Source organism: Ailuropoda melanoleuca, chromosome X (genome assembly GCF_002007445.2).
Source record: "Ailuropoda melanoleuca isolate Jingjing chromosome X, ASM200744v2, whole genome shotgun sequence".
Lineage (NCBI taxonomy): Eukaryota > Metazoa > Chordata > Mammalia > Carnivora > Ursidae > Ailuropoda > Ailuropoda melanoleuca.
In genome coordinates, this window is record NC_048238.1 from 21,504,247 (window position 1) to 21,530,138 (window position 25,892).

The following is a 25,892-nucleotide window of genomic DNA, read 5'->3' on the forward strand; positions in this document are numbered from 1 at the left end:
TTCATGTTTTGGAAATCATTATGAAAACACCTCCTGCCTTTCTTTTCTTTAGGTTGAAATAGTGTCAAATCATTTAACCTTTGTTTCTCAATCGTATTTCTGAGTCTTTAATCATTTTCATTACTTTGCTGTAAGCCGTCTTCAAATTCCTCACATATTAAAAATTGAAGGGCCTCTACCGGTATTCTTCAGTAGGAGGTTTATCTATTTGTGTTTAATACAGCACAGACATGATTAATTACACAGACTCTTCTGAACCAAATGCTTAACTAGAATATAGATATATTCTTAGTGTCAATACTATTATAATGCTGCTTTATGTCTTAGTTGATAGTTTTGACTTTTGGTTTTTATAATATTCAGTCAACTTTAGGTCACTTAAAAAAAAAACCAAAAAACCTCTCCTTTATGTACACACTATGCTCTAAAACTATTTAGAATAGTTTTAAATAGCTTCCAGGGCCCTCTGATTTCTGTACCATTGTAGTTTTTAGATTAGGGCACTTAGCTTTTAATTTATGAATGAAATAACATTTGCAGTATTACAGGGATATTTTAAAAAAAAAATCTTTGGGCCCCACCAAAACACATGTAATTCCATGATATTTGCATTGTTTCCATATATATCACCGAACTGCTTCCTTTCCAGTGGACTAAGAGACACTATGACATGGAAACATTACTTTCAGAGATTCCTTATAAATGTAATCCATGCATGCCCCCTCCTAAAATATAGACAATGAGTCAACAGTTTGTTCTTGCTTATTTTCTGATCTTATGTTTTTAAAAATTAAAGACATAATGTGCATCACTGATATAAAGGCCAATTACAGCATTATTTCTTTTATGTAGATTTAACCAGTAAGAAAATTCTTGGATGGGGGTGCCTGGGTAGCTCAGTCAGTTGAGCGTCTGATTCTTGATTTTGGCTCACATCATGATCTCATTGTGGTGGGATCAAGCCCCAAGTCAGCCTCCGTGCTCAGCATAGGGTCCGCTTTTCCCTCTTCCTCTACTCTTGTCCTTGCATGCACGTGCTCTCTCTCTCTCTTTCAAATAAATAAACAAAATCTTAAAAAAAAATTCTTGGATTATCCTTAAAATGCAGTAATAAGATGCACTTGATGCACCTGGATTAGTCATTAAGACTTGCAAGTTTGAGGGGCACCTGGGTGGCTCTGTAGGTTAAGTGTCTGCCTTCAACTCAGGTCGTGATCCCAGAGTCCTGAGATTGAGCCCCACCTGGTTGGGCTCCCTGTTTAACAGGGACTCTGCTTCTCCTTCTCCTTCTGCCCTTCCTACTGTCTGCTTGTGCTCCCTCTGGCTTGCTGGCTCACTCAAATAAATAAAATCTTAAAAAAAAAACTTGCAAGTTTATTTGATGGGAGTAAATAACTTGGCTGAATTGTTCATCTTGACATCCATATTCTCATAAAATAGAAATGAACTAAGAACTATAAATTTGGAGGGGAAGGGGAAAAGACACTTTTTCGTGTAAGTCCTTCTTTGGCTTTGATGAGATGTTTTCTGAGAAACATGCTTTCCCTTTGTTTCCAGAAGAATTATTTTGTGACCTGATTTTCCATAAATGAAATTCTCATAAGTTCAGTCAGTTTACTTAGAGGACACTCAATTCCATGTTGAAGTTCCTTCTTCATTAAATATCAGTGAATTGCCATTAGGTACATCTGGGAAAACTTTGATTAGACAAAGCCCAGCTGATCATAGCCATTGTTTTTGAATCTATAGATATATTATGGAAATTAGCTTTATAGAACAAGCCAGAGACAGTACATTTTGTTGGTTATGGAAGACAGAACTTTTTATTGCTGTTTCAAAAGAGAAAATTCTAATACATGAACTAGATCCAATGTAGTCTTTAATATACTCTAACCTCGAAATTTTAGGGTTTTTTTTTTTAAGATTTATTTATGTATTTTTTTGAGAGAGAGAGAGAATGCACAGAGGGAGAGGGAGAAGCAGACTCCCCACTGAGTGGGCNTCATAAGTTCAGTCAGTTTACTTAGAGGACACTCAATTCCATGTTGAAGTTCCTTCTTCATTAAATATCAGTGAATTGCCATTAGGTACATCTGGGAAAACTTTGATTAGACAAAGCCCAGCTGATCATAGCCATTGTTTTTGAATCTATAGATATATTATGGAAATTAGCTTTATAGAACAAGCCAGAGACAGTACATTTTGTTGGTTATGGAAGACAGAACTTTTTATTGCTGTTTCAAAAGAGAAAATTCTAATACATGAACTAGATCCAATGTAGTCTTTAATATACTCTAACCTCGAAATTTTAGGGTTTTTTTTTTTAAGATTTATTTATGTATTTTTTTGAGAGAGAGAGAGAATGCACACAGAGGGAGAGGGAGAAGCAGACTCCCCACTGAGTGGGCAGCCCAATGTGGGGCCTCAATCCCAGGACCCCAGGATCATGACCTGAGCCGAAGGCAGATGCTTAACCGACTGAGCCACCCAGGCGCCTCAAGCACTGCTTTTCTGATAGTCACAGTCCCATCCAGCTTCAAAGGCAGGGTACAAAGATCCTACCTCTTTATGAGATATGGATGGATGCTTTTGGGACACCTTGAATTTCTAGGCCATTTTTGTTTTTATTTCCTTTTTTCTACAGATAGCATTCATAACTTAATATGATTCTCAAGCTAATTTAGGGATATAAACAAGTTTTATGACCCAAGGGGGAAATGCAGACTTCTTTATCACCCATGTAAGGGCACAGTCTTGGAAGTTAATGAGTAGTATGATAATGAGTAACATGACACTGTTACATAGATAACTGTTTCTCACACTTTAACATACATACAAATCATCTGATGATCTTGTTAAAAATGCAAATTCTGAATCAGTAGGTCTGGGTGGGGAGCAGGTCTGGAGTTGGTCCTTAGATTCTGTGTTTCCAATAAGTTAGCAGGTCATGCTATTGCTGCTGGTCTGTGCTAGGCCATACTTAACATGTTTTCCCCTACTGTAATTTGGAGCCTTGTATTGCTATATAGTATTGTATTAGATAACAGTTATTAATAAATAATAATTTTAATTACTAATAATGGAATAATCAAGTAATATAACATAAATAAAGTGCCAGCACATAGGCACTACTAATAATTCATCGATAAATCCTTAATCGGCCAGTATATTCTTCTGGAGTAACACACCACCAAAGTCAGCCCTGTATTAAGGGCAACCGCACAGAGTCTGAGCTGCACACTGCTCACCTACAGTGGGTGTCATTTATACTGATCAGGATGTGAGCATTGACTCCTGGAGTTGTGAAATACAGTGGCCGTGAATGGTCTCTAAAAACAAATAAAGAGAAGCAGTATTATTTCAAAAAGTCATCCTAATTTTCTCTACTGTTCTTCCTTCTGTTTATTTGGTTTTAAATTCTCAGTCCTGATTTGGATCCTACTTTTGTTAATTCATTGACTTCTAACTTCCAGCATTGGGTGATACTATCTGAAACCCTATTCTGCCCCCCCCACGTCCCACCCCTCTGTTCCCAGTTCTTATCCTTCTATCAGAGTTCTTGGTCAAGAGTAGTAGGCGCTATAAAGGGACAAATCAAGAGGTATAAATTAAAGGGAAAATAGAGGTCAAATTGCTATGACCAAAAATTGAACTAAATATTATTTTGTAGATTTTCAGAGGCCAAAACAGATAATTATTCACTTTTAGATAGGCAATTTGCCTTTTGGCTTTTACATTCAACATTTCACCAATTTGTTTGCTATTAACAAGGTATGAGTGAAGGGTAAAAATTCTAGAGTAACCCTCCCAATAAAGCAGGTGTAGTGATGGAAATATATTTTGGGGAAACAAACTGAGGGCTTTAGAAGGGAGGGGGGTGGGGGATTGGGATAGGCCGGTGATAGGTATTAAGGAGGGCACGTATTGCATGGAGCACTGGGTGTTATATGCAAACAATGAATCATGGAACATTACATCAAAAACTAAGGATAAACTCTATGGTGACTAACATAACAAAATAAAAATTATTATTAAAAAAAAGTAGGTGCTTAAATATTCTTATAGGAGTCACAGCAAACATAGAGAGGGGCTTTATTTCAGTCTGCGCTCTAGGTCACACGTGTGACTGAGGCTGAGGAAATAAGTAGCCTTGTGGATGATCCTGTGGGCCTTTGCTAACAGTCTTGAGTTAATGTCACATTTTTCTTTCAGTAGCAGTCCATTGCATACAGAAAGACTATTCTCAATTTTTAAAATTAAACAATATGCTCTGCAAACAATAGTGACAGATTTCCTGAAATAATTTTGGATTCAGAAACTGCGAGGTATACCAGGTGCTATGTCTCTGAAGGGCGTGGCTGATAACACTGATTCCTCCGGAGCAGCTGCTCACTAGTATAGCGAAAGTATTTTAGCAGAAGTGTATCCGGTTGATAATTTATAAGTGCATCTCAGATGTGCATGTGACTTTTTCGTACCGAATTCTTGTTCACAAACCCCCATTTCTGCCACTCTTCCAATGAAAAGTAATGTAATTACTTCCAGATTTAAATGTGGTTAACTCAGAATTTAAACTCAGTTTTTTCCATTTTCCTCTTCTCATTTCTACCCATGGATAGTCTAAGGTCTTGAAGAATTTGCACAGAATTCATACATTTTCCTGGTTGTATCCCTTAGCTACTGCTGTGAAATAAGCCACCCCAGAACTCAGTGACTTAACACGATAAAAATGCATTATGGCTCTCAAATCATCAGTTAAATGTTCCTTATGGTCTCAACTGGATTCAGTTAGGTATCTGTAGCCCTGCTGATTTGGCTGAGGTTCACTCACGTGTCTGGTGTTCATCTGTCAACAGTATGGTTTAGGATGACTTTTGCTGGGATCACTGGGCACTCCTGCAAATGATCTTTCATCCTCCAGCAGGGTAGCCCAGACTTGTTCAGGTGGTAGAGGCCAGGTTCCAGAAGAATCTGTAGAAGAGTGCACAGCCTCTTGAGGCTCAGGCTGAGAACTCGGACACCTGCCCTGTGGTTCATTCTCTGGGCCAAAGTAAATCACGAGACCAGAGCAGTTCAGGAGTTGGGGAAATCATTTGACCTCTGGATGGGAGTTGCTGCAGTGTTACATTGCAAAGTGTGAATATGGGGAGAGTGAAGTGTGATAACCATTTCTGCAATCAGTTTACTCCACTGGCATTGGAGGAAAGATCTCAGATTGGTCTGAAAATCCCTGTCCTTGCTCACCTCTTTCTACTGTACTTTAGTTGACCAGGTTGGTGAACATCAAGCCTTTTGTTTAGACCCACAATTGGGGGTCTAAATTTCCTATGGCGGCCTTAGTCGTGATGGCTACATATTCTGTTCTCTTTTCCTTGATACCAGGTTCCATTTGGATGTCCATTCTACATCTTGGACAATTTTGAGCTATTCCTGGACTCCATGTACCTTCACAATTCCTACCACATAACTCAATAAACATATTACTGACTTAGCTCATCTTTTGTCTGTCTCTGCCAGTTAGATGGTATGGTCATTGAGAGAGGGATTTTTGCCTCTTAATTATTGCTGTAGCTCCAGCACTCAGACCAGTGCCTGGAACAAGGCAAGCCCCCAGAAGTGAGTTGAATGAGTAAATGATGGAATGGGAGGATTCAGAGAGCTGTCCTCCCTCAGAGCCATCGACTTCCACAGCTCCCTCCTGTTTTGATTCTCTACCACTTAAGTTTCAGCCCTCTAAAACGTTTGGATCTTGATATGCCTGACAAGTCTTCATAATAAACAAATCAAAACAGTTTGTCTATTGGATTTGTGGCTCTCAAGATTGAAAACTATGGCTCTCATAAATAAGGCCACCGCTGTTGCTCTGTTTTCATTTTTATTTCTTTCAAAAACTCAGTTAACTTCTTGACTGTATTCCTTCCCTCCTTAAGGATGCTGAATGGTGGTGAGAAAAGCAATGGGCTCAAGGAAACTTACATGAAAAAAAAAAACCCTCAATATCTCAAAACATTGTCCTGCTTTATAAGTTAAAACTCGGCCATTTCCAGGCGATTCCAATTCTGATGATTACTCAGAAGACTGAAAGTTGAGCTGAATTGAATTGAGTTGAGCTCAACTGGAAGTTGAGCAGTTTCATTGAATTAATTTCATTTTTTGGAATTTAAGGCAAAATATCATGTCTAAACTAATTTGTAATGGATGAGATTGCCCCGAGTGTCAAAATCACACACTTGTGTTGTCACTGTTTTTACAGTATCTTTATAAAGCTTCATTAGCACTAATGGAATGAAACGCCAGGCTGAATTACTGGGTAAATATCAATAACTTTATTGAAATAAGCTACAAGTACACCTGAAGAAGAGATTAAGTTACATCTCTACCATCTTCCCCAAAATCTGGTCCCACAATTAATGTCATCGTCTCTGCTGCTCTTCCTGTTTTAGTTTATATTTCTAATCTGTTTAGAAGGATGTCTGATTAGCTTTGTTCAACCTTACAAAATAATAGACTGGTTAAAAACTATAAGCATCTTAACTATTACCCTTTAGAAATAAATGAGATTTCTTTAGTCAGCATTCAGGATTTGGTTGAGTGGTCCAGACAACTTTTTCTTACTGGTAGCATTTTAACTACCTCCATGTGACAAATTTTGTTGAAAGCTGTTTATCCTGAACCTCAGTGTATGTGGGCGTGAAGTGGGCCCGAGTTAGATAGTATTGTATTGAACCTAGCAAAAGATGCCACACCAGCAGACAGCAGACTCTAGAACAGAATCTATATTAAAGCCAGTCACAGTTGATTCAAAAGGGGAAGTATGCGTATTATGGTTGTCATGTAATAATCCAGACAAATGAATATGGATAGGTTCTGTCTTCATCGTCTTGGGCTCACAACTGCTCACGATCATTCTGGATCATTCACATCAACCTGGTAAACCAACCAGCTTCTTACTCTTTGAAAGTATTCTTACCTGTTTTAAAAAGGAAGGGAACTGACATTTACTGAGAATTGTTTACGGTTTGCTAGCTTCAACCCCACAGATGTGCCAGAAACTATGACCATTATGCTTCATGTAAGTGTACGTTGTCTGTCCTTTTTTGTTTGTTTGTTTAATTTTTTTTGGTAGGATAATTGACACACCGTGTTACATTAGTATCCTTTCTTATTTTTCTTTTGGATGCTGTTAGCACAGATTAGATATTGATTATGGATAGATGTTACTTAAGATTTAGATTGTGGAATACCAGTTGATGTCCTGAATTAGGTAAACTCCCACATCTTAGAAGACTTATGTAAATTATGATTCATGGGAATGTTAGGTTAGTATATATAAATCTAGTCAAGTAAAATTGACTTCTCATTTGTTCGAGAGTAAGGGAAGAGTTTTAGGTAGCTCTATCACTGTACATTTTTTCTTTATGCATGCTTTGTATTTAGAGATAGACAGCAAACAGTTAACTTACAGATTTTTGCCAGGAGATCAGCATCTTCTTTGTAGAAGCATTTGGTTGCTGCTTTTGTTTTTGGCAAGGTGCAGCAGAAACAGCAAGAAAACGTAAGAATAATAGGGGAAAATAATTCTAGTTGTTAGGGGCGCCTGGGTGGCTCAGTCATTAAGCGTCTGCCTTCAGCTCAGGTCATGATCCCAGGGTCCTGCTATGGAGCCCCGCATTGGGCTCCCTGCTTGGCGGGAAGCCTGCTTCTCCCTCTCCACTTGCCCGCTTGTGTTGCCTCTCTCGCTGTCTCTCTCTCTGTCAAATAAATAAGTAAAGTCTTTTAAAAGAAATAATTCTAGTTGTTAGACACATAGAAACAACAGGAAGGGTGGTACTTACAAAAGTGAAATCTCTACACTCAAAGATGATACAGAGCAGTAAAAGCTAAGAGAAGGTGGTATTTGAGGGAATTATGGACAAAGACATATCTCCCTGTATTTCGTCTGAAGCCAGAAAGAATCACAGAGGAAGTATAATGTTGGAGCTATAAATTTCAGAAAAGGAGAATTGATGGGTATCATAGTTTCTGAAACTAAAGTTTTGTCTTGAAAGAATTGCTCGTTTTTGAAACTGGGCTTCTGGAAGGGTATTTGCTACTTAGGAACAGAAATTGCAGCTTTCCACTAATTAATCATCAGACATCTACGGAGTACTTTCTACGTGTGAGTTTCTGTAGTAGACAGCAGCACTAAGTACATTGGAAAGCATGCCTCCTCTTGAGGAGAGAATTACTTGAACAAATCTTCCCTTGGTTTCCAGAATAACCATCTTTTTTAGTTTTCTTTTTCTAACTCCGTAATGCTTTTTGTTATTTTCATCTTTTGGGGGCCCTCTTCCATCTTCCTCTTGGTGTCAGTATTCCTCAGATTCAGTTAAAATCTCTTTTTCAATGATCCCATCCTTTAACGTTACCCACTATTCATGTATTGATGACACCAAAAATCTTTTGTCTAAATTGAACACAAATAGCCTAAAATCCTGTCCTACATATGACCAGGGTGACCGTATAATTTATGATAAAACTGGAACGTGCTGGGGGAGTGAAAGGCGGTGCTATTAATAATTTTTTCTGGGGCAACAGTAATAAGCAAAAACTGTCCTGGGCAAATTTGTGGATAGGGTTACAGTACCTCAGCCCAGCAGCCTATTGGATAGCTCTGCTTGGATGTCTTTTAGGCACGTGAAATACGATGGGTTGAGAGAACTCAGCTTTGTCTCCATCCAGTTCTACTCCTCCTGCCTTCTCTACCTCAACACACTTCTCCCTGGTTGCCCAAGCCAGAAATACAGTCAGCATTCATAATGCTTCTGTCTATATATCTATATATGTCTCGCTCTCTGTATCATTCCTCAGTTAAAAATCTTCCAGACTTCCTCCAAATTTCCTTTGGAAAGAAGTTTCAATTCCTTAGGGCATGAAAACCCTCCATGGCTTGGCTCTTGTGTGCCTTTCAGCTTCTTGTACTGTCATTCCTCACCGAAGTCACACCTTTGTGTCCGCTTCTCCCTGGAGCAGCCTGGAGCAGCCTTCTCTCCTCCTCCATTCTCTCATCCATGATCGTCCTTCAGATCACTTGCAGGCTGCTACTTCTCTAGGAAACTGTTCCTCAGCCTTTCTGGAACATCTGCATTCATTCTTCCTTAAAGACTACTTTTGATTATAATAATCCCCTGATATTTTCAGTTCTCCATTTATTATGTTTTATTATATTGAGGCAAAATTTACCAACAGTGACATATGCAAGTCTCAATTGAACTATTAGATGAGTTTTGACAAACATATGCACTCGTTTATCCCACTGCTGCAATCAAGATATAAACCATTTGTATACCCCCTGTAAGTTTTCTCATGCCCCCTCCGGGTCACCTCCACAATCCGTAGGCAACCACTATTCTGATTTTTATTGCCACATATATTAATTTTGCCTGTCTCTGATTTCATATAAATTACTTATTTTCCTTAAACAACAAACCAATATTCATGCTTATTAAAGACATTGCTTTATTAGATTTTTAGTGAACACAGTCAATATAAATGTGTAACGGTGAAATTTTAAAAAACATTTCGCAGTGTGCTTGCTGTAAGACTCACAAATTACAGTTACTAGTATAGGCCGGTTTTACATTTTCATAGGCTGCTTAAAGCCTATGTTTTTGGAATTGGGTAGTATCTTTTTCTCTTCTAAAAATGAGGAAGAAAACGGGCGTCTGCCTCATTCAGCAAGATTCTGCTTAATAAGGCACACTTGTAATGTTAGAAAATATGCCAACTATGAGCCAGAATGCACGTAACTTGAGCAAAATCCTAATGAGCTCTGTAGGGGCAATTGTGCATTAGAATTCTAATAAGGGGAAGCTAATTGTCAGCCAAATTTATAGTCAAAGGAGGAGAATCAGTGACTATATTAACGTTGAGATTGGGGGCTATATTGCATATTAGGATGAAAACCTAGTGTGTTTTCACACATTACTTCTTGATGGAGGCTACTTCTAGAACAGAGGTTTCTGCCCGGGAGTAGGGTGGGGGAGTTTTTTTGTCAAATGGCAAAGCAAATGGATTCAAATGAACACAAGAGCCTTATTTAGGCTTAAATATTATAAATTGTCCCACAACACTAAGAACAGAGTCTGGCACACAATAGACACTTAATAAACAGCTAATAAATAAATGAACAAATCATTTGGTTTTTCTTAACGCATGGGAGTAGCTATTGAATTTTTGAGCATGCTATCATATTTAATAATCTTCCGAGGAAAAGAAGTACTTTCATTTCTTTCAATAATATCTGTTCAGCTCTCCCATGCAATACTGTGTGGAGAAAATGGAATGCTTGAGACTTGTGGAGGGGCTAATGAGCCTGGCTGGTCTTATCGAAGAAGAAGTTTTTACAGTTTTAAATGATCTGCAGTTGGAGCCAGCCTCCTTCCACATGACACAGAGGTTAAAACAGCCAGCGGTTTTTTCCGCTTGTGGCCAAAGCACTGCATTTCCACCCCACCCCGTTTCCATCCCTTCAGCCTCCGTCTCCGCACACACACTGCCCTTCAGTTGTTAGCCTCTGGAGGGCTATACTTTTGGAAAAAATAATATTTTCCTTTTTCCTCAATGTAACCTATAAACCATACGAATACCCCATATTTTTATGAAATTGCTATAGGTATGAAAAAATAGGTATTGACGGAGGCAAGGGACCAATTCTGACACTTCCTTTTAAGAATCGGGGGTAGCAGCTTGTCAGACTGCGTGGAGCCGACCGTTAGCTGGTGTGTGTTTTGCGAAGTCACTTGGCATCTAAGGGTTTTTGAAGAAGAGACTGCGTGAATGCCTGTCACTGCACAGCTGTTGCTCCCAGAGAGAATCTGTTGTCTATTCGAGGAAGCAGGTAGTTCGTGTATGCTTCACTGGGGAGCTCAAAGCCTATTAAACTAATAATTATACGTGTTTGTTAAATATGGAAGATCTGTCAGGGAGTTTGTTAGGGGATATTGGATGGTGAAATTAAGAAAATAAGATTAGTTATTTGGATGACAGAAGAAAAGTAAGGGATGTGATTTGCTGATTAACCTTGATGAAGTTCCTTGATTTCCTTGGGCATAAAGCCCCTTGTTTGTAAAAGGAGAGGGTCATGTTATTCCATCGTTGAAATCCCTATCTTTAGCTGGCTGAGATGTTGTAAGAAGTTTCCCCTCACAATGAGAATAAGACGGAAGCCAGTTTCTTAGAATTACGCATCCACTTAAACCAAAGGGATGAAGCACCAGTTAAAGGGAGTAAATAAAAACCATCCTCTCTTTTTGGAGGAAATTTGAAAGCCTATACAATAACCACGGGGTGAATTCCTTGGGTCCTGTTACACGGTAAGATGTTGTGCTGTTTGGGTCTCAGGGATGATTAAATTACCTTAACATTTCTTTGAAATGGGTGTTGGGTAATGAAAAAAGGGACTGTTAGACTTCTCCAGTGGGGCAGTCATGAGAAGCAGAGAGGCCCCCCGGGAAGAAGGTGGGAGACAGAATAGAAACGGGGTGATGAAAACCAAAAAAGTTTACATCAGAATCGAAAGGGTTTGTTTTGAGGGTTACTGCAAGTTCTTAAAGCACTTTAAGTACAACACAAAGGCAACTAGTTACTTTATAATTATGAATTTGTTTTGGCCAGGGAAATGAAGTGTTCTTATGGAGATCTTTTCTGCTCGGCACATAGAGCTGGAATGTAGGAAAACAGAGCAATGAAAGCAGCTCATGCTGTGTGTGGGGCTTGAAGCACTGCCATTATCGAGCACCATGGGCCCCATGGGCTGGGGTAGATGACTCTTAAGCATTAGTTCATATTTTTCCAATTAAGCATAAGTTGTGTTTCTTTATGTGTTACAAAAGAGTTAGTCATTTAGTCCCCATAAGGAGTATTTTGTCAAAAGCAACGATTATAGCCAGAGACAAAGGAGCCTGTGACTGGATTGTAGGCCTCCCCCCATTCTAACAGGGTTTAGCTCCGTTCTCGGCTAATTGTGATATAGCAGTGATAGCTTTTGGAACGAAAATAGTTGTCAATAAAAGAGGAAGCTGGCAAGACTTTATGAGTGAAATGATGGTTGAGGAATTAAAATGTGATACATGAAAACTTGTCCCAAACTGCCTAATTCAGCAGAGGTGAACAGATCCATAGCATGAGCATTTAATATTTAACTTGAATTTTTTCGTAGCCTTTCGTTTGTTCAGTTTATATGGGTTTGTCTTCTTGGGTCTTGGTTTATATTTGTAGGCCTGAGACCTGGAAGATGTACCTCCGATACATACCTTCAAATTTCATCTTGAGGTTTAAATGAAAGATTATTTGTTTTTTGTTTTTTTTTTTAAAGATTTTTATTTATTTATTTGACAGAGATAGAGACAGCCAGTGAGAGAGGGAACACAAGCAGGGGGAGGGAGAGGAAGAAGCAGGCTCATAGCAGAGGAGCCTGATGTGGGGCTCGATCCCATAACGCCGGGATCACGCCCTGAGCCGAAGGCAGACGCTTAACCGCTGTGCCACCCAGGCGCCCCTAAATGAAAGATTATTTGTTAATCACAGTGTTGTTTTAGTCTGAAATCCATGTTCGTGCCTACTCACATCTGCATTATCTATTGCCCTCAAAAGGAGAAAGAATCTCCCAGGTACATCATTTCAAGATTGAAGAGATAGGGAAGGGATAGATCAGGTGATAACAGCTCCGTAAACATTGTGCGTGTGCTTATCTGCTTGATTCACGGAGACTTGGCTCCTCCAGCGGCAACTGCAGCAGAGCCACACCCCCCTTATGTGGGAGGCCAGTCTGGGTGTGGTGTCCGTCACTCACTCATTTGCAGTAGGACACGGTGTTGGTGAATTTACTATGGGGTCTCCAAAAACAATTTATGTCTGAGACGCACCACTTCGACCAGTTACTTATGTTTCTCATATGAAAATAGCAGAAATGACAGGAACGCAACCATAGGCCTGTTGTGGAAAGAACAGGATAATAAATGTGAAAAGGCTGCACAGAGTAGCCGACACAGAGCAAGTTCTCGCTATTGCCATGGGCGATGTCACCAGCCAGCCAGGAAATTAACCCTTCTCTTCATGTGCCCTACGGCGTTTCATGTATTTGTGCTTCTCACACTTGGGTCACGTTCGAAGTTCTTCCTCAGTAGAACCCTAATTGAGGACATCAAGAGAGGGATGCTTTGTCAAATTTTTTTTTTCCAGAAAGAAAAGTAAACACTGAGGGGCGTGGCAGAGTTAGTTGGGAGTTGTGGTTGCTGCCTTCTCATTTCATCTGCTCGTGAAGTTTCTATATCCCTCGTCAGGCCACCTGCTGGGGTGGGGGAGGTGCCATAATACTTGAAAAATAATTATACAGCAAAATCATATTGTTGAAATGTCAGCCTTTGCTTCTTTTTCTTGTATTTCCTTTTATCCTTATACTCCCCTGTGTTCGGACAATTAGGTTAAATGCTTAATGCTGTATTCACAGCAGGCAGCAGAGGTCCGTCAGTTATGGGTGTTTGGATTCTAAAAGCTTCCATTTTAGAGGGGATGAAAAAACCCAGGGCATAAACAAAGACTTTGGAAGAATTAGGAAGCCATAGAGTAAGTCTGTTCTCCTTCAAGTTTAGATAGTTGCCCAGAATGAGGCACGGATAGTTGGAGGGGGTAGCAAAACTTGGTTTTGAGGTTTCAAGGGAAGGGGCCTTGAGACCCACTGGTCGCCACTTTGCACTAAAATCTTGGGTAGGTTTGTGGAAACCAAGGGTAGAGGACACTTGCTGCTCACGTCTGTCTCCTCCCTTTCCTACAGAGAGCACGGGGAAGCAGGAGACATGACTGTGGAGTAAAGACGGGGGATCTGAGACCCTGCCACAGAGCTGCCCGGTGCCCTGTGCAGGGCAGGAGCCGCAGAGCATATCCCATGGTCCTGACAGTGGCCTTAACCAGGCTCACATACCTCCTGCATCTGAAGGGGACTTGTGGTCGGGAAAAGGGTTTCAAACAGTGACCTGCATGGACACTGTGTGCTTGGGCATGTGCACGTGCACACATGCACGCACACACACACACACACGGGATGGCCATGTGGCCATCACGATAGAAACCAGCATGAGAGAGCCTTGCATTCACCCCCAGCACCTTGTCACTTTGCAGGCCACCTACCTTTGGGGAATTTCCTGGCCTTCAATTTCAGTCAAATGGCCGGCTAAGAACTCAAAACATAATATAGGTTCAGATAGAGAAGGTCTTGTGTTTGTGGAATGACATCATTATCTGCTCAGGTGCAAACATCGTTGGGAGGCCTGAGCAGCAAAGGGTGTGCCAGGAATAAAGCTGAATATGCAAGCTGGTTGAGACTGGATTCCAAGGTAAGGGCAGAAGCACTGACAAAGGAAATGGGAGAGAACATTCTTCAGTATGAACACATGCATTCCCAGCCTGTGTGTGAGAGAAGACAGACAGTCGGCTCAGGTCTGTCTAGGTAACTGTAGTTCATTTAAAAGGCAGATGAAGCTGGTTTCTTCTTGGCCTGTGTCACCAAGGAAAACCCGGGAGGTAATGAAGCTCCGGAGCAAGTCAAATGAGAGCTGGGCCTTGCACTTTAGGGGCTGGGTTCTTAGAATGTGCGTGTGCAGGTGGTGTTGACTTTAAAGAAAGTACCATGGGCTGCAAACTTGCAACCACAGCCAGTTCTGGAGGGGACTCTCATTTGGAACAGCATTTCTAGAACCCGAGTGGTCACAAAAATCCGCTGGGTACCTCTTAAAAATAGCGATTCCTAGGTGTGACCTCAGATGTATCGCATCAGCATCTCCAGGACAGAGGCTTCAGGTTTACATTTTCTTTTTTTTTTTTGTAGGGAGGGGAGGGGCAGAAGGAGAGAGAGAGTGAGTCTTAAGCAGACTCTGCACTCAGCACAGAGCCCGAGGCTGGGCTCAATCCCACAACCCTGAGATCATGACCTGAGCCGAAACCAAGAGTCGGACGCTCAACCGACTGCACTACCCAGGGGCCCCTCATTGTGAGTCTTTTTGAACACTGCACTGGGAATGAAACAATGAGGGCACACTCACTGAACAGTAGCAAGAGCTAACATTTCTACAGGTCCTTTTGGGTTTTAAAATGTATGATCTTATTTAATATTCATAATTTTGCGACATAGGTTGTAGGAAACCCATTTCATCATGGAGTTGCAGCCTTAGACGTATTGGTTGGGTAGCTTATGTAAAGCGTCCGGCTGGAAATCCTCGAGTGCATCTTGCTGCTTGGAGGAATGGCATCATTGGAGTAAACACTGAGCTGCGCTTCTCACACCTCGGTGTTCATAGGCATCATCTGGGGATCTTGATAAAACACAGATTCTGACTCAGTAGGTCTGAGGTGTGCCTGAGAGCCTGCATTTCTAAGGACGTCCACGTGCTGCCGCGGTCCTGCAGGCCACGCTGGGAGAAGCAGAGCGTTCCCTTAAGATCATCCTCACGTCCCCGATGTGTGTCAAGCACACCGGCTGCCCTTATGCTGACGCAGACTCCCCAAAGGGCAGTAGATCTTTGATTTCTGGGAGCAAATATAAATGACCCCTGGAGACGATGTACCCTCAGTAAAGTCCGTTACCTGTGTGGTAGAAGAAAGCCTAGCCTGTTGTAATTAAGCAGATGGAATGCTACTGGGCGCACCAGGCGTGCTCTCCCGGCGCTGGGAGCACTGAAGTTCAGTAATGTATGTGCAGTGGAAGAACGACCCTGGATATAATTTAATATCGCTGGCGAGGAGGCATTTTAGGGTCTTGTAGATATGCTTGCAATCATTACCCTGGCAAAGAGAAGAAGAGCTGCTTAATAGAGATGTCCAATTGATAGAATCCTGCATAAACCAGCTTTCAGGACACTTTTGGTGACGATATCCAGATGAACTCGGAGAGATGACACACCAGAAATACATGGCCCGATATTCCATCATCAGTCTTGGAACCATCCAGTGAGATTCACGCTTTATCTGTTCTTTGTCATAAAAGCCAAATGAACAAGTATAAGCTATTACTTCAATCTGTAATTGAAAGGCTGTGTGGCATAGAGATTTACTGAGTATCTGCTACAGTATCAATCATATTAAAAGTAAATGCTCAACTACACACACTCTTAGAAAGTGTACTGGAAGAGAAATCAAATTGCAAGGGTGAGTGTGTATGTTAAAGCCTTCACATCCGCAGGAAAATAGATCTGAGTGTGAGAGAATTGAACTACAGTTCACTGGTCTTTAATAAAGTTATTTAGCTCTAATCCTTAGGTAGATATAAGAAAATCAGAAGTGCTTGATTCAGATAGACACTGGGTAAAATGAAAAAAAAAAAGCCTAGACGTCCAGAAAAGTAATGCTGCGCAGGCTTTATCAAATCCTCCCTATCAACGCTGTAATTCTCAATAAAGCTCAGCATGACAGTTCAAAATAAAACAGGGACATGACAAGACAATAACTCTCGGAGCATTAGAGTAACGTTCGATATGTCTCCCTTCCCCCGCTAGTGCTCTCCCCGGGCCTTCTCCCGAAGCCTCTGAGGGAGCCAAAGGGGAAGTAGTATCTATCCTTACATGTACGGGGACTGAGTTTCTTTTCTTTCTTTTGTGGCTTCTAAAACCAGCCGGTATTGTGGTTATTGAATTCTCTTTTAACACCGTCGCCGTGAAGTGGGAAGGGAAGTGGGAGTTACCTATGGTAGCAGTGGTGGCGTGTAAATGAGCAAGTGCGGGAATCTCCCCGGCAAACAAGCGGGATGTGTGTCTTCCGCTCACGGGTCTGCCGACTGGCTATTGATAAGGTTGTGGGACATCGGTGAGGTTCGGTAGGGCGAGGTCCGGAGCCGATGACGAAGAAAGAGTTCTTGAGACGTCTTTGGTACAAAATGGTGGTTTATTAAAGCACGGGGACAGGACCCTTGGGCAGAAAGAGCTGCTGCCCCGGTTGTGAGGGGTGGTGGATTATATACTATGGGGTTGGGGGAGGTAAGGAAAAGGGAGGTTGAGAAAGTACTTTCATATGTTAAAGAAGACTCACAGGATACCGGAGGCCTTGCCATTGTCAGGTTAAGGTTGTTTCCCCCTCTAGTAAGGCGTTAACGGTAAGATAGTTGGGAACTTCCTGGAGGAATGTTACATTCCTCCTATCACGCGTCCTTATCAATGGGCTGCAGGTTTTAAAGAAATTCAGTTAAATTTACATTTCCTTCTGCCTCAGCCTCCCTCAATTTTATGGAGGGGAGGGTGATGTTAGGGCTTCAGGAAACTGAGTTATAGGTCTCTGGAAGTTAGGCTATTGATAAGAAAGCTGCTTCCTTGTAAATCGCTAGGACATGTGTAAACTGAAGAAGACCCCTGTCCTGCAGGACTGTGGTCTCTATCAGTTAACCCTTTGTTCTTCCTTTAGGGCAGCCAGGAGTGCCTGAGGGACGTCACACATAACACATGGGGGAGGCGGTGGTGTAGCGTGCCAGCTTCTGCTTTGTTCGAAGCTGTTTGAGCAAGCCTTCTGCTCCCTCATCACTGTGAGTAAACTTTTCTAGATTGGGCTTGGCTGGGGTGGCTGCAGCCTCCTCCTGGGACTCAAGTCGATAAAGAGGTCCTAGTGGGCAAGTGGAAACACCCACAAGGTTCTTAATGTACACTGCCACGTCTGCCCTATTTCACTGGTCAAAGAAAGTAGCGTGGCTGAAATCGAAGTGGGGGGGGAATAAACTCCTGATAAGGATCGTCTGCAAAGTTTCAGGGCCCACGTATAGGAATGGTGAAGACGTGGGTTCTTAAAGGACCTGAAACTTGGATCTCTCTCTCTCTCTTTTTTGTTTTTTGAGAGAGAGCGAGAGAGAGAGAGAGAGAGAGAGAGAGAGAGAGAGAGAGGGCGCTCACCCTTGTGAGTGAGCCAGGGAGGGGCAGACAGAGAATCTTAAGCAGGCTCCACGCTCAGCACAGAGCGCCACGTGGGGCTCAATCTCAGGACCCCAAGAGCACCACCTGAGCTGAAATCCAGAGTCAGACACTAAACCGACTGAGCCGCCCAGGCGCCCCCTGAAACTTCTATCTATTTTAAGCAAAATAACTTGAGTAGGAAGGAAGACAGTGATAAGTAGAGTTGTCCAACAAAACACAGGATGCTCAGTTAAATGTGAATTTCAGATAAACAATATTTTTTTCTGTATAAATAGGTCTCATGTAATACTGAGTGTTTGGTTCGGGGTAAACTGGTCTACGTTGGATAGGTACAATATTTTGGACCCATATGTATACCAAATATTGATGCTTTATCTGAAATTCAAATTTAACTCCATGTCGTGTTGTTTCCTTCACCTAAATCTGGCAACCCTGAGGCTGGAGCTGTTGAGACAACTGCACCTCCCAGAAGCTGAGGAGGGAAAATTCTTAGATAAAATGAGCTTTGCAAACCTGTCCTATTTCCTGCCTCCCAAGATGTTTTACCCCTTTCATAGCTTTGTTCTTGCCTGTTTCCCACCAGGAGCACGGTTTTTTGGCAGAGACGATACTTGGCCAGTGCCAGTATGGTACCAGCTAGCCACCTTTCCGAGAGACGGGGCATCTGAATGATAGGCCCGCGCCCATGCAGTACCGGCTGTTCTTTTTTTATTTTCACTCCTGCTTATTGGCAGACATGAAGGCACCCGAGTGTGAGTTAATGCTGCAGGCCCACTGAGAAAGCTGATAATGTGGAGCCTGACAAGGCATTAATCTTTTAATGTGTCCCCAAATATTTATTTAAAAGTTCAACTAAGTATTATAAGAAGAAAGGGCAAAACCTATAGCCCCCTCAGCAAATATTAAAGCCGGATGGGCACAGGGACTGTGTTCCTTGGAAAGTAATTTTAGGTGTATCTATTCTCATCTATCAATTTTTTATTTCTAAATAATAAATGGTGACAAACTTAGTGGTTTCAAACACCAGTCACGTATTATGTCACAGTTGTATGGGTTCAGGGCAGGGCCGGGTTCTCACCTCAGGGTGTCACGGGCTGAAATCTCGGGGCCTGCTAGGCTGAGTTATATGGAGACTGGCAAAAAATCCACTTCTGAGTGCGTTCTTGCTGGCAGAATTCAGTTCCTTGCAGTTCGAGGGCTGCGGTCCCCATTCTCTTGCTGGCTGTCAGCGGAGACCACTCTCAGCTCCAGATGCCACCTGTGTTCCTTGACACGTGGCCTCCCTTATCCTCAAGCCAGCAGTGGCACTTCTACTCTCTGACTTTGTCTTCTGCAAACAGCCACAGAGAATTCTGTGCTTTTAAGGGGCTCATCTGATTAAATTGGGGCCCACCTCAATGCTCTCTGTATCTTAAGATGGACTTATTGCAAGATTTCTTTCCAGTAATGCCTAGTTCAGTGTTGGAATAGCTGGGAGAAGGTGAGTGCACACCAAGGGCCTAGAATCTTAGAATTCTGCCTACCACGCTGACCCGGTTTTCTGGGGGGGGGGTGGGCTTCACAAGTTTCCCCCCACATAGGAGACTCCTAACTTGTCCCAAATCCAGGTGTTCCATTTAGCCAATCTGTTGCACTCTCTCAGAAATGATCATTTCTTTCTTCATTACTGTAATTTCCCAGGGATGGTTTTAGTGCCCGTTGTGACTGGTGCCCTGACTGACCTGTCCCAGATACAACCCTGCTATACCATTCAGTGACTCTCTGTATGGTGTGCTGCAGTCATTTTCTCTTGTGAGCTTCTTTATTCCATTTTATATTATGCATTATCTTCAATAGCAGGCAGGAAAAATATCACAGAATTTTTTTTTTCTCCGTCTCTTCTACTTTCCCACTGCAAAGGGGTTTGACTCTAGTTGGATCTCATGATATACTTTTTTTTTCCAGTTCATTTCCGGAACATAGATTTTCCTCCTATTGTGTGTCATTTATATGTTAAAAATGCCACAATGGCGTGAGCTACCCACACAATCTTCTGCTGCAAGAGAAGTTTGCTGCCCTTATGCAGTTGTTCCTTGACATCAGAAATTCATTCCATGTTAATTTCTTCTGTGATGATTAACACCTAACGTTGATTTGCAGGCTTTCGTTGTGCTACAGACATGTAGATGATCTATTTTTTCCTTAGGACTCCGAGTTTTACAAACGCCGTTAATTATTTCACATTCCATTTATTCCAGAAGATGGCGCTGCTGCTTCTCCTGCAAAGGAGCTTAGTAAAATAGGAAGAAAGCCTCAGTAGGATATTTTAACATTTCATAATCATACACCAGGCATCCATATTGACAAAAATATATTTGAAAAATGACATTTGAAAATACCTAGTACATTACTTTTTCTCCTTATGTTAGGTTTTGTTCTATAGAAGAAAAGATCACAACTCCTACTCATTAAAAGAAATGTGTTGAGGTAGGAGACCTTCTGTGCTGTCCTGTTATCAGAATCAGGACTCAGTTGGTGACTGAACTGAACAGTTCCTCTTTTTGAGAGGTGTGCAGTGGCTTCTGATATTAGATACAGACCTGCAGAGGCCTTCTTAAGTGGTTCTGATTTGAATAATGTTGTCACCAACGGTTTTCACGTAAAGAATGAACAGTACCTATTGCTATTAATAGAAATTTGAGCTCTTGCTCTGAAATGATTTACCTTTTAGAGAGCTTTTTTTTAACGGCATTAATATGGTGAAGTATTCAATAAATGTCAGAGACTGGACATTGTTTTATTCTTGGAAACCTCACGTTGGAATTTATGATTTTGACTTCGGCTGTTCAGGTGCTGAACGTTTTATTTATTTTGTATTTTTTAATTAATTTTTTTTAATGTTTTGTTTATTTGAGAGCACGAGCGCACGTGAGAGCATACGAGCAGGGGGTAGGGGCAGAGGGAGAAGCAGGCTCCCCACTGAGCAGGGAGCCCGATGTGGGACTGGATCCCAGGACCCTGGGATCATGACCTGCGACAAAAAGGCAGGTGCTTAACCAACTGAGCCACGTAGGCACCCGCTGAACGTTTTACTAATGGATTAAATCCTATTAACAAGTACTTCTGTTTGAGGCAACAAAGAGGTGGGGTACAAAGAAGTAAGGACTACAAGTTTATACCAGTGACATAAAAGCAAGGAAAAAAGCTATTATTTACCTAAAAGAAGAGGCTCGGAAACAAATGAGTGACTCTGAATGCTTTGGGAGGGTAATATATTTCCTTTGAAAATATATTAATTCCATGAATTAGTCAACATACTGCTTATTTTTATGACTGGAGATGTGCATATCCTAGCATATCTTTCTAAGAATTTGCAGAATTTTTGTCTATATCCAACTAATTTGACTGTATCTCCCGAGGCACTCTGATTTCATGAGCACGTATTCATTTACTTGTTTTTCCAACAAATGATTATCGAGAGTCTCACGGCTTGAACAGCTCTAGCTTCTACATTGTCAAGAATGCCTGCTCTAATGGAGCTTACTCCCTCTAATGGAGGGAGACAGGTATTATGGGTTCAGTTGTGCCCCCGAAAGGGAGGCATGCAGTAGTGCTCACTCCCAGTATCTGTGAAGGTGAATGACCTTATATGAATACAGGATCTTGTAGATGTGATCAAATTAAAATGAGGTCCAGGGAGTGTGGCGCTCTCAGTCAGAAAACCATTCGACGCCTGATCTTGAGGGTTGTGAGTTCAAGCCCCATGTTGGATAACAATCAATCAATCAATCAATAAAAAGTAACTAACTTAAAAAAAATTAATTTGAGGTCCTAGTGGATTAGGGTGGTCCCTCATCCAATGGCCTGTATCCTATTCAGAAGAAGAGGAAAATTTGGACACAGACACGAACAGAGAGGAAAAACGCCATGGCAACGGAGGCAGAGATTGGAGTGATGCATCTATAAGCCATGGATGCCAAAGATTGCCAGCAACTACCAGAAGCTAGAAAGAGGCAAGGAAGGATCCTTCGCTAGAGCCTTCAGTGGGAGCATGGCCCGACTGACATCTCGATTTCAAACTTACAGCCTCCAGAACTTTGAGAAAGTTCTGTTGTTATAAGCCACCCAGTTTGTGGTAATTGTTATAGCAACACTGGGAAAGTCATACAGCAAGTAATAAAAAGTAGCAAGTTATATAATATATGAAAAAGTGGTTTTGAAAAATAACACTAGGAAGGGGGATAGGGATGTTACACAAGTTGTACTTTTTAAAATGTTTGAGAGAGAACAGGGGGGAGGGGCAGAGGGACAGGGAGAGAGCGTCTCAAGCAGACTCCATGCTGAGCACAGAGCCCGACGTGGGGCTCGATTCCACGACCCCGGGATCATGACCTGAGCCAAAACCAAAGGTCAGATGCTTAACCGATTGCACCACGTAGGTGCCCCACAAGTTGCAGTTTTAAACAGGGTGGTTACAGTAGGCCTCATGGACAAGGTGACACTTGAACAAAGAATTAAAGGCATTGCTGGAGATGGTCTTGCAAATATCTGAAGAGAATGGTCTAGGCAGAGGAAACCGCAAGTGCAAAGGCCCTGAGAGGAGAATATCTGGTGTATGGTTGTTTTAGTTAGAGCTACTGTAATAAATTACCATAAACCTGGCAGCTTAAACAACAGAAATATATTCTCTGACAATCCTAAAAGTCAGAAGTCTGAAATCAAGCTGCAAACAGGGCCACATTCCCTCCAAAGGTTCGAAACAAGAATCCTTCGTTGCCTCTTCCAGTTCTGATGGCTCAAGGTGTTCCTTGCTTGTGATTGCATCACTTTAATCTCTGCCTTCATCTCCGCAAGACCTTCTCCTCTGTGTCTCCAGCTTGGCCGTCTCTGTGTATCTGTGTCTTCTTTTGTGTAATTTGTAAGGATGCTTATTGCTGAATTTAGGGCCCACCCTGGTAATCCAGAATGATTTCAGTCAAGATACTTAATTACATCTGCAAAGAACCTTTTTTCCAAATAAGGCCATATTTATGTTATGCAGGACAAATCTTTTTGAGGAGCACCATTCATGACAGTCCACATGTGCTTGGACCACAGGAAGGAGGCCTGTGTGGCTCTAGCAGACACGTGGAAAGCAAGAGATGGAAGAATGCCATCAGAAAAGAATCCAGGTGGAGGGTGAGAGCGATCACGTAAGGCATCAGAGGTCGCTCTCCTGACTCTGGTTGTCACTCTGAGTTCGATGGGAACATACAAGTTACTCAGGAGGAACTGATTCCTTGACAAGTTTGAGATTACCTGCATTTTCTCCATGTTTTAAGAGTGTTTATTTCTGTGCTTTTGTTTCTTAGTCATCAAGAGCGAGAAGCTGTAATGACTTTTACTGGTAGCTCAAGAAAAACTAAGAAGATAAAGAGTTGTCCTAAGTCAAATACCAGACTAATATTTCCACCACTGCCCAGCATTTCCATGAACCTGCTGGATCCCAGTCAGAGGGGGAATAATAAGCCCCCTGGGAAGGGCAGACCAGCTTCCACTTCCTGTTTTCTGCCTTTGAAGGTAGAGTCTTTGAGCTCAAAACTTCCAGGTCATAGTGCCAGGTCAGTGCTTTCACCCAGCCTGTGCTGTGGGTCCTTCCTTATTGTCTACAATTGCTACTTCTGCCCAGAGAAGCACTCAGAATCAACTCCCAGTGCAAAGAATAAGTCATTACAGTGCACTGGCCAGTTTTTCTGTCCATGTTGACTCTGCATTTACTGCCTATGGTCTTCTGCGCAAGCTGGAATTTTCAACATGGTGTTGTGGGTATTTCATGCTTGTTTGGTAAAACATAATAATAAAATAAAATATAGTATCAGTTGCAGCTACTACTTAAAAAAAAAAATCCAAGTCCCTGCCACTACCAGTGCCCCCTAAGATCTGTTCTCAACTCAGAAGCCACATGAGTTTTTTGTTTTTTGTTTTTTTGAGATATAAGTCAGTTTAGGTTATTTCTCTGTTATAACCCTCTAATAGCTCTGCGTTTTGCTCAGTGTCAGAATCCAAGTCCTTACAATCAAGTTCAGGGCCCTGAGGGATCCGGCCCCTGTCACTGTGCTAACTTCATCTCCTACCCCTCCCCCCTCACTGACTGCTGGTGTTACAGGGTCCCTCGGCCTGTTCGGGGATCTTGCCAAGCCTACTCCAGCTCCAGGCCCACACTCTCCTGTGACCAGCTACACAATCCTTAGGCCCTTACCTGGCATCTAGAACAGTGCCTGGCAGATATTGTGTATTTAATAAATATTGGTTTAATTAGTGAATATGATATGCCTGACATACTGTGATATGCTATTAATACATTATCTCATTTTATCCTTAAAAGCAAAATATGGTATTATCCATATTTTACACATTAAAAAACTGAGGCTTACAAAGGTTAAGTAAATTTCACGAAGTTATAAAAAGTAAGTGGCACAGATGGTACTAGAATCTGGGTGCTCTGTCTCCTGACTCTAGGCTGTTACCGGTCTCCATTTTATGCATAGTATCATAGGTGCAGAAAGTTCATGTAATGTTTGCAAAGTTACAGTATTAGAATGCAGTCCAGCCAGGGTTCAAATCCAGTTTTGATCCATCATAAAGTCCTTATGTCTAATCACTGTGGTAACTGTGGTGAACCAAATCCATGGCTGATTTTTTTAAAAACACAGTAAAAAAAAAAAAACAAAAAAACACCCAAACGCCACATATTGTAAAATGTACCATCTTAGCCATTTTTAAGAGGACATTTCAGTAGCGTTAAGTATGTTCACGTTGTGCAACAGATCTCTAGCACTTTTTCCTCTCTGTTCTTTGCCTTACGTCACGCTGCTTCCATAAACTCCCCTATTTATTCTAGTCTAATGGGTTACCTTCAAGATGCTTGGTTTTCATAGCCATTTTACTTGTAGCATGATCTCTTATTGTACTTCCCTTCCTCTCTTCCCCAGATTTCTGTCTTACGCTGTGCTTTACCATCATGGGGTAACTACCATTTCACTTGCTGTCGCTCTAAGTTGGACTACTGTCGCTGCCTCCTAGGAGTATAGTCACACTGTAGTTGTTTCTTTGTCTTCAGTTTTTATGGCTTTTTTTGTGTGACTCACTTATTTCACTTAGCCTCCTTCAAGCTTCATCCATGTTGTAGTATGCAAGAAGATCTCCTTCTTTTTTAAGGTTGGATAATATTTCACCGTATGCGTCTCCCACATTTTCTTTATCCACTCACCCGCCAACAGACACTGGCGTTGCTTCTGCCTCTTGGCTATTGTGAAGAATGCTGCAATGAATGTGGGTGTCCATATATCTCTTAGAGATCCTGCTGTGAATTCTTTTGGACACATACCCAGACATGGCTGATCATTTTGAAAGTCTTGAAACTGTTCCAACAATTATTGAGATTTCATAACTCCTTTTTTGGCCCTCATTTTAGAATTCATTTTAAATATTTTCATCTCCATGGTGCTTACTACACTCCTGAAGTGCTCGCAGCCAAGTAATCTGTGCATGTCCCTATTCTAAAACGTCAGCTCTTCTAAAACATCAGACCAATCTAATCATTCATCATTTATTTTCAAGGAAAAAGGAGTCACCCGAAATTTATTTTGCATTTTATCGATTTGTCTGCTCAGCTACTCAGTGATAAATGCAATGAGAAGTTCTGGTGAGAACTGGCATTTGTTGTTTCTACCCTAGACTCTAGATTTGCTATTCCTGACTCTGGGAATAGCCTCAGAAAGCTAAACGTTCATGGAATTTGTTAGAATTTCCCCCTCTTTTACTTGCTTTTGAAAATTTGATTAAAATACTTAAATTTATTTTTTACTTGACACATTTATGTATTATAATATGATTGCCATTGTAATAGCAGTGTGCACCACTGGTATACCCCAGAATTATCCTTTCTTTTTTGTGATGGGAGTAATGAAGACCTAGTCTCTTAGCAACTTGGATTATAGTGCAATATTA

The 25,892-nt window shown here is 41.5% G+C and overlaps 1 protein-coding gene across 7 annotated transcripts in view; it reads left to right on the forward strand.

Annotated features, from left to right (window-relative positions):
- Window positions 1-25,892, forward strand: part of LOC100475400 (melanoma-associated antigen B18) — a 420,370-nt gene that overhangs the window by 48,862 nt on the left and 345,616 nt on the right. For 3 of the 7 annotated variants that reach the window (XM_034649752.1, XM_034649751.1, XM_034649756.1), the window contains exon 3: window positions 17,425-17,542. The exons of the other annotated variants lie outside the window; for them this stretch is intronic. The gene's annotated coding sequence lies outside the window, so the exon portion shown is untranslated. The remainder of the gene's footprint in view (window positions 1-17,424; window positions 17,543-25,892) is intronic. 7 annotated transcript variants of the gene reach the window in all.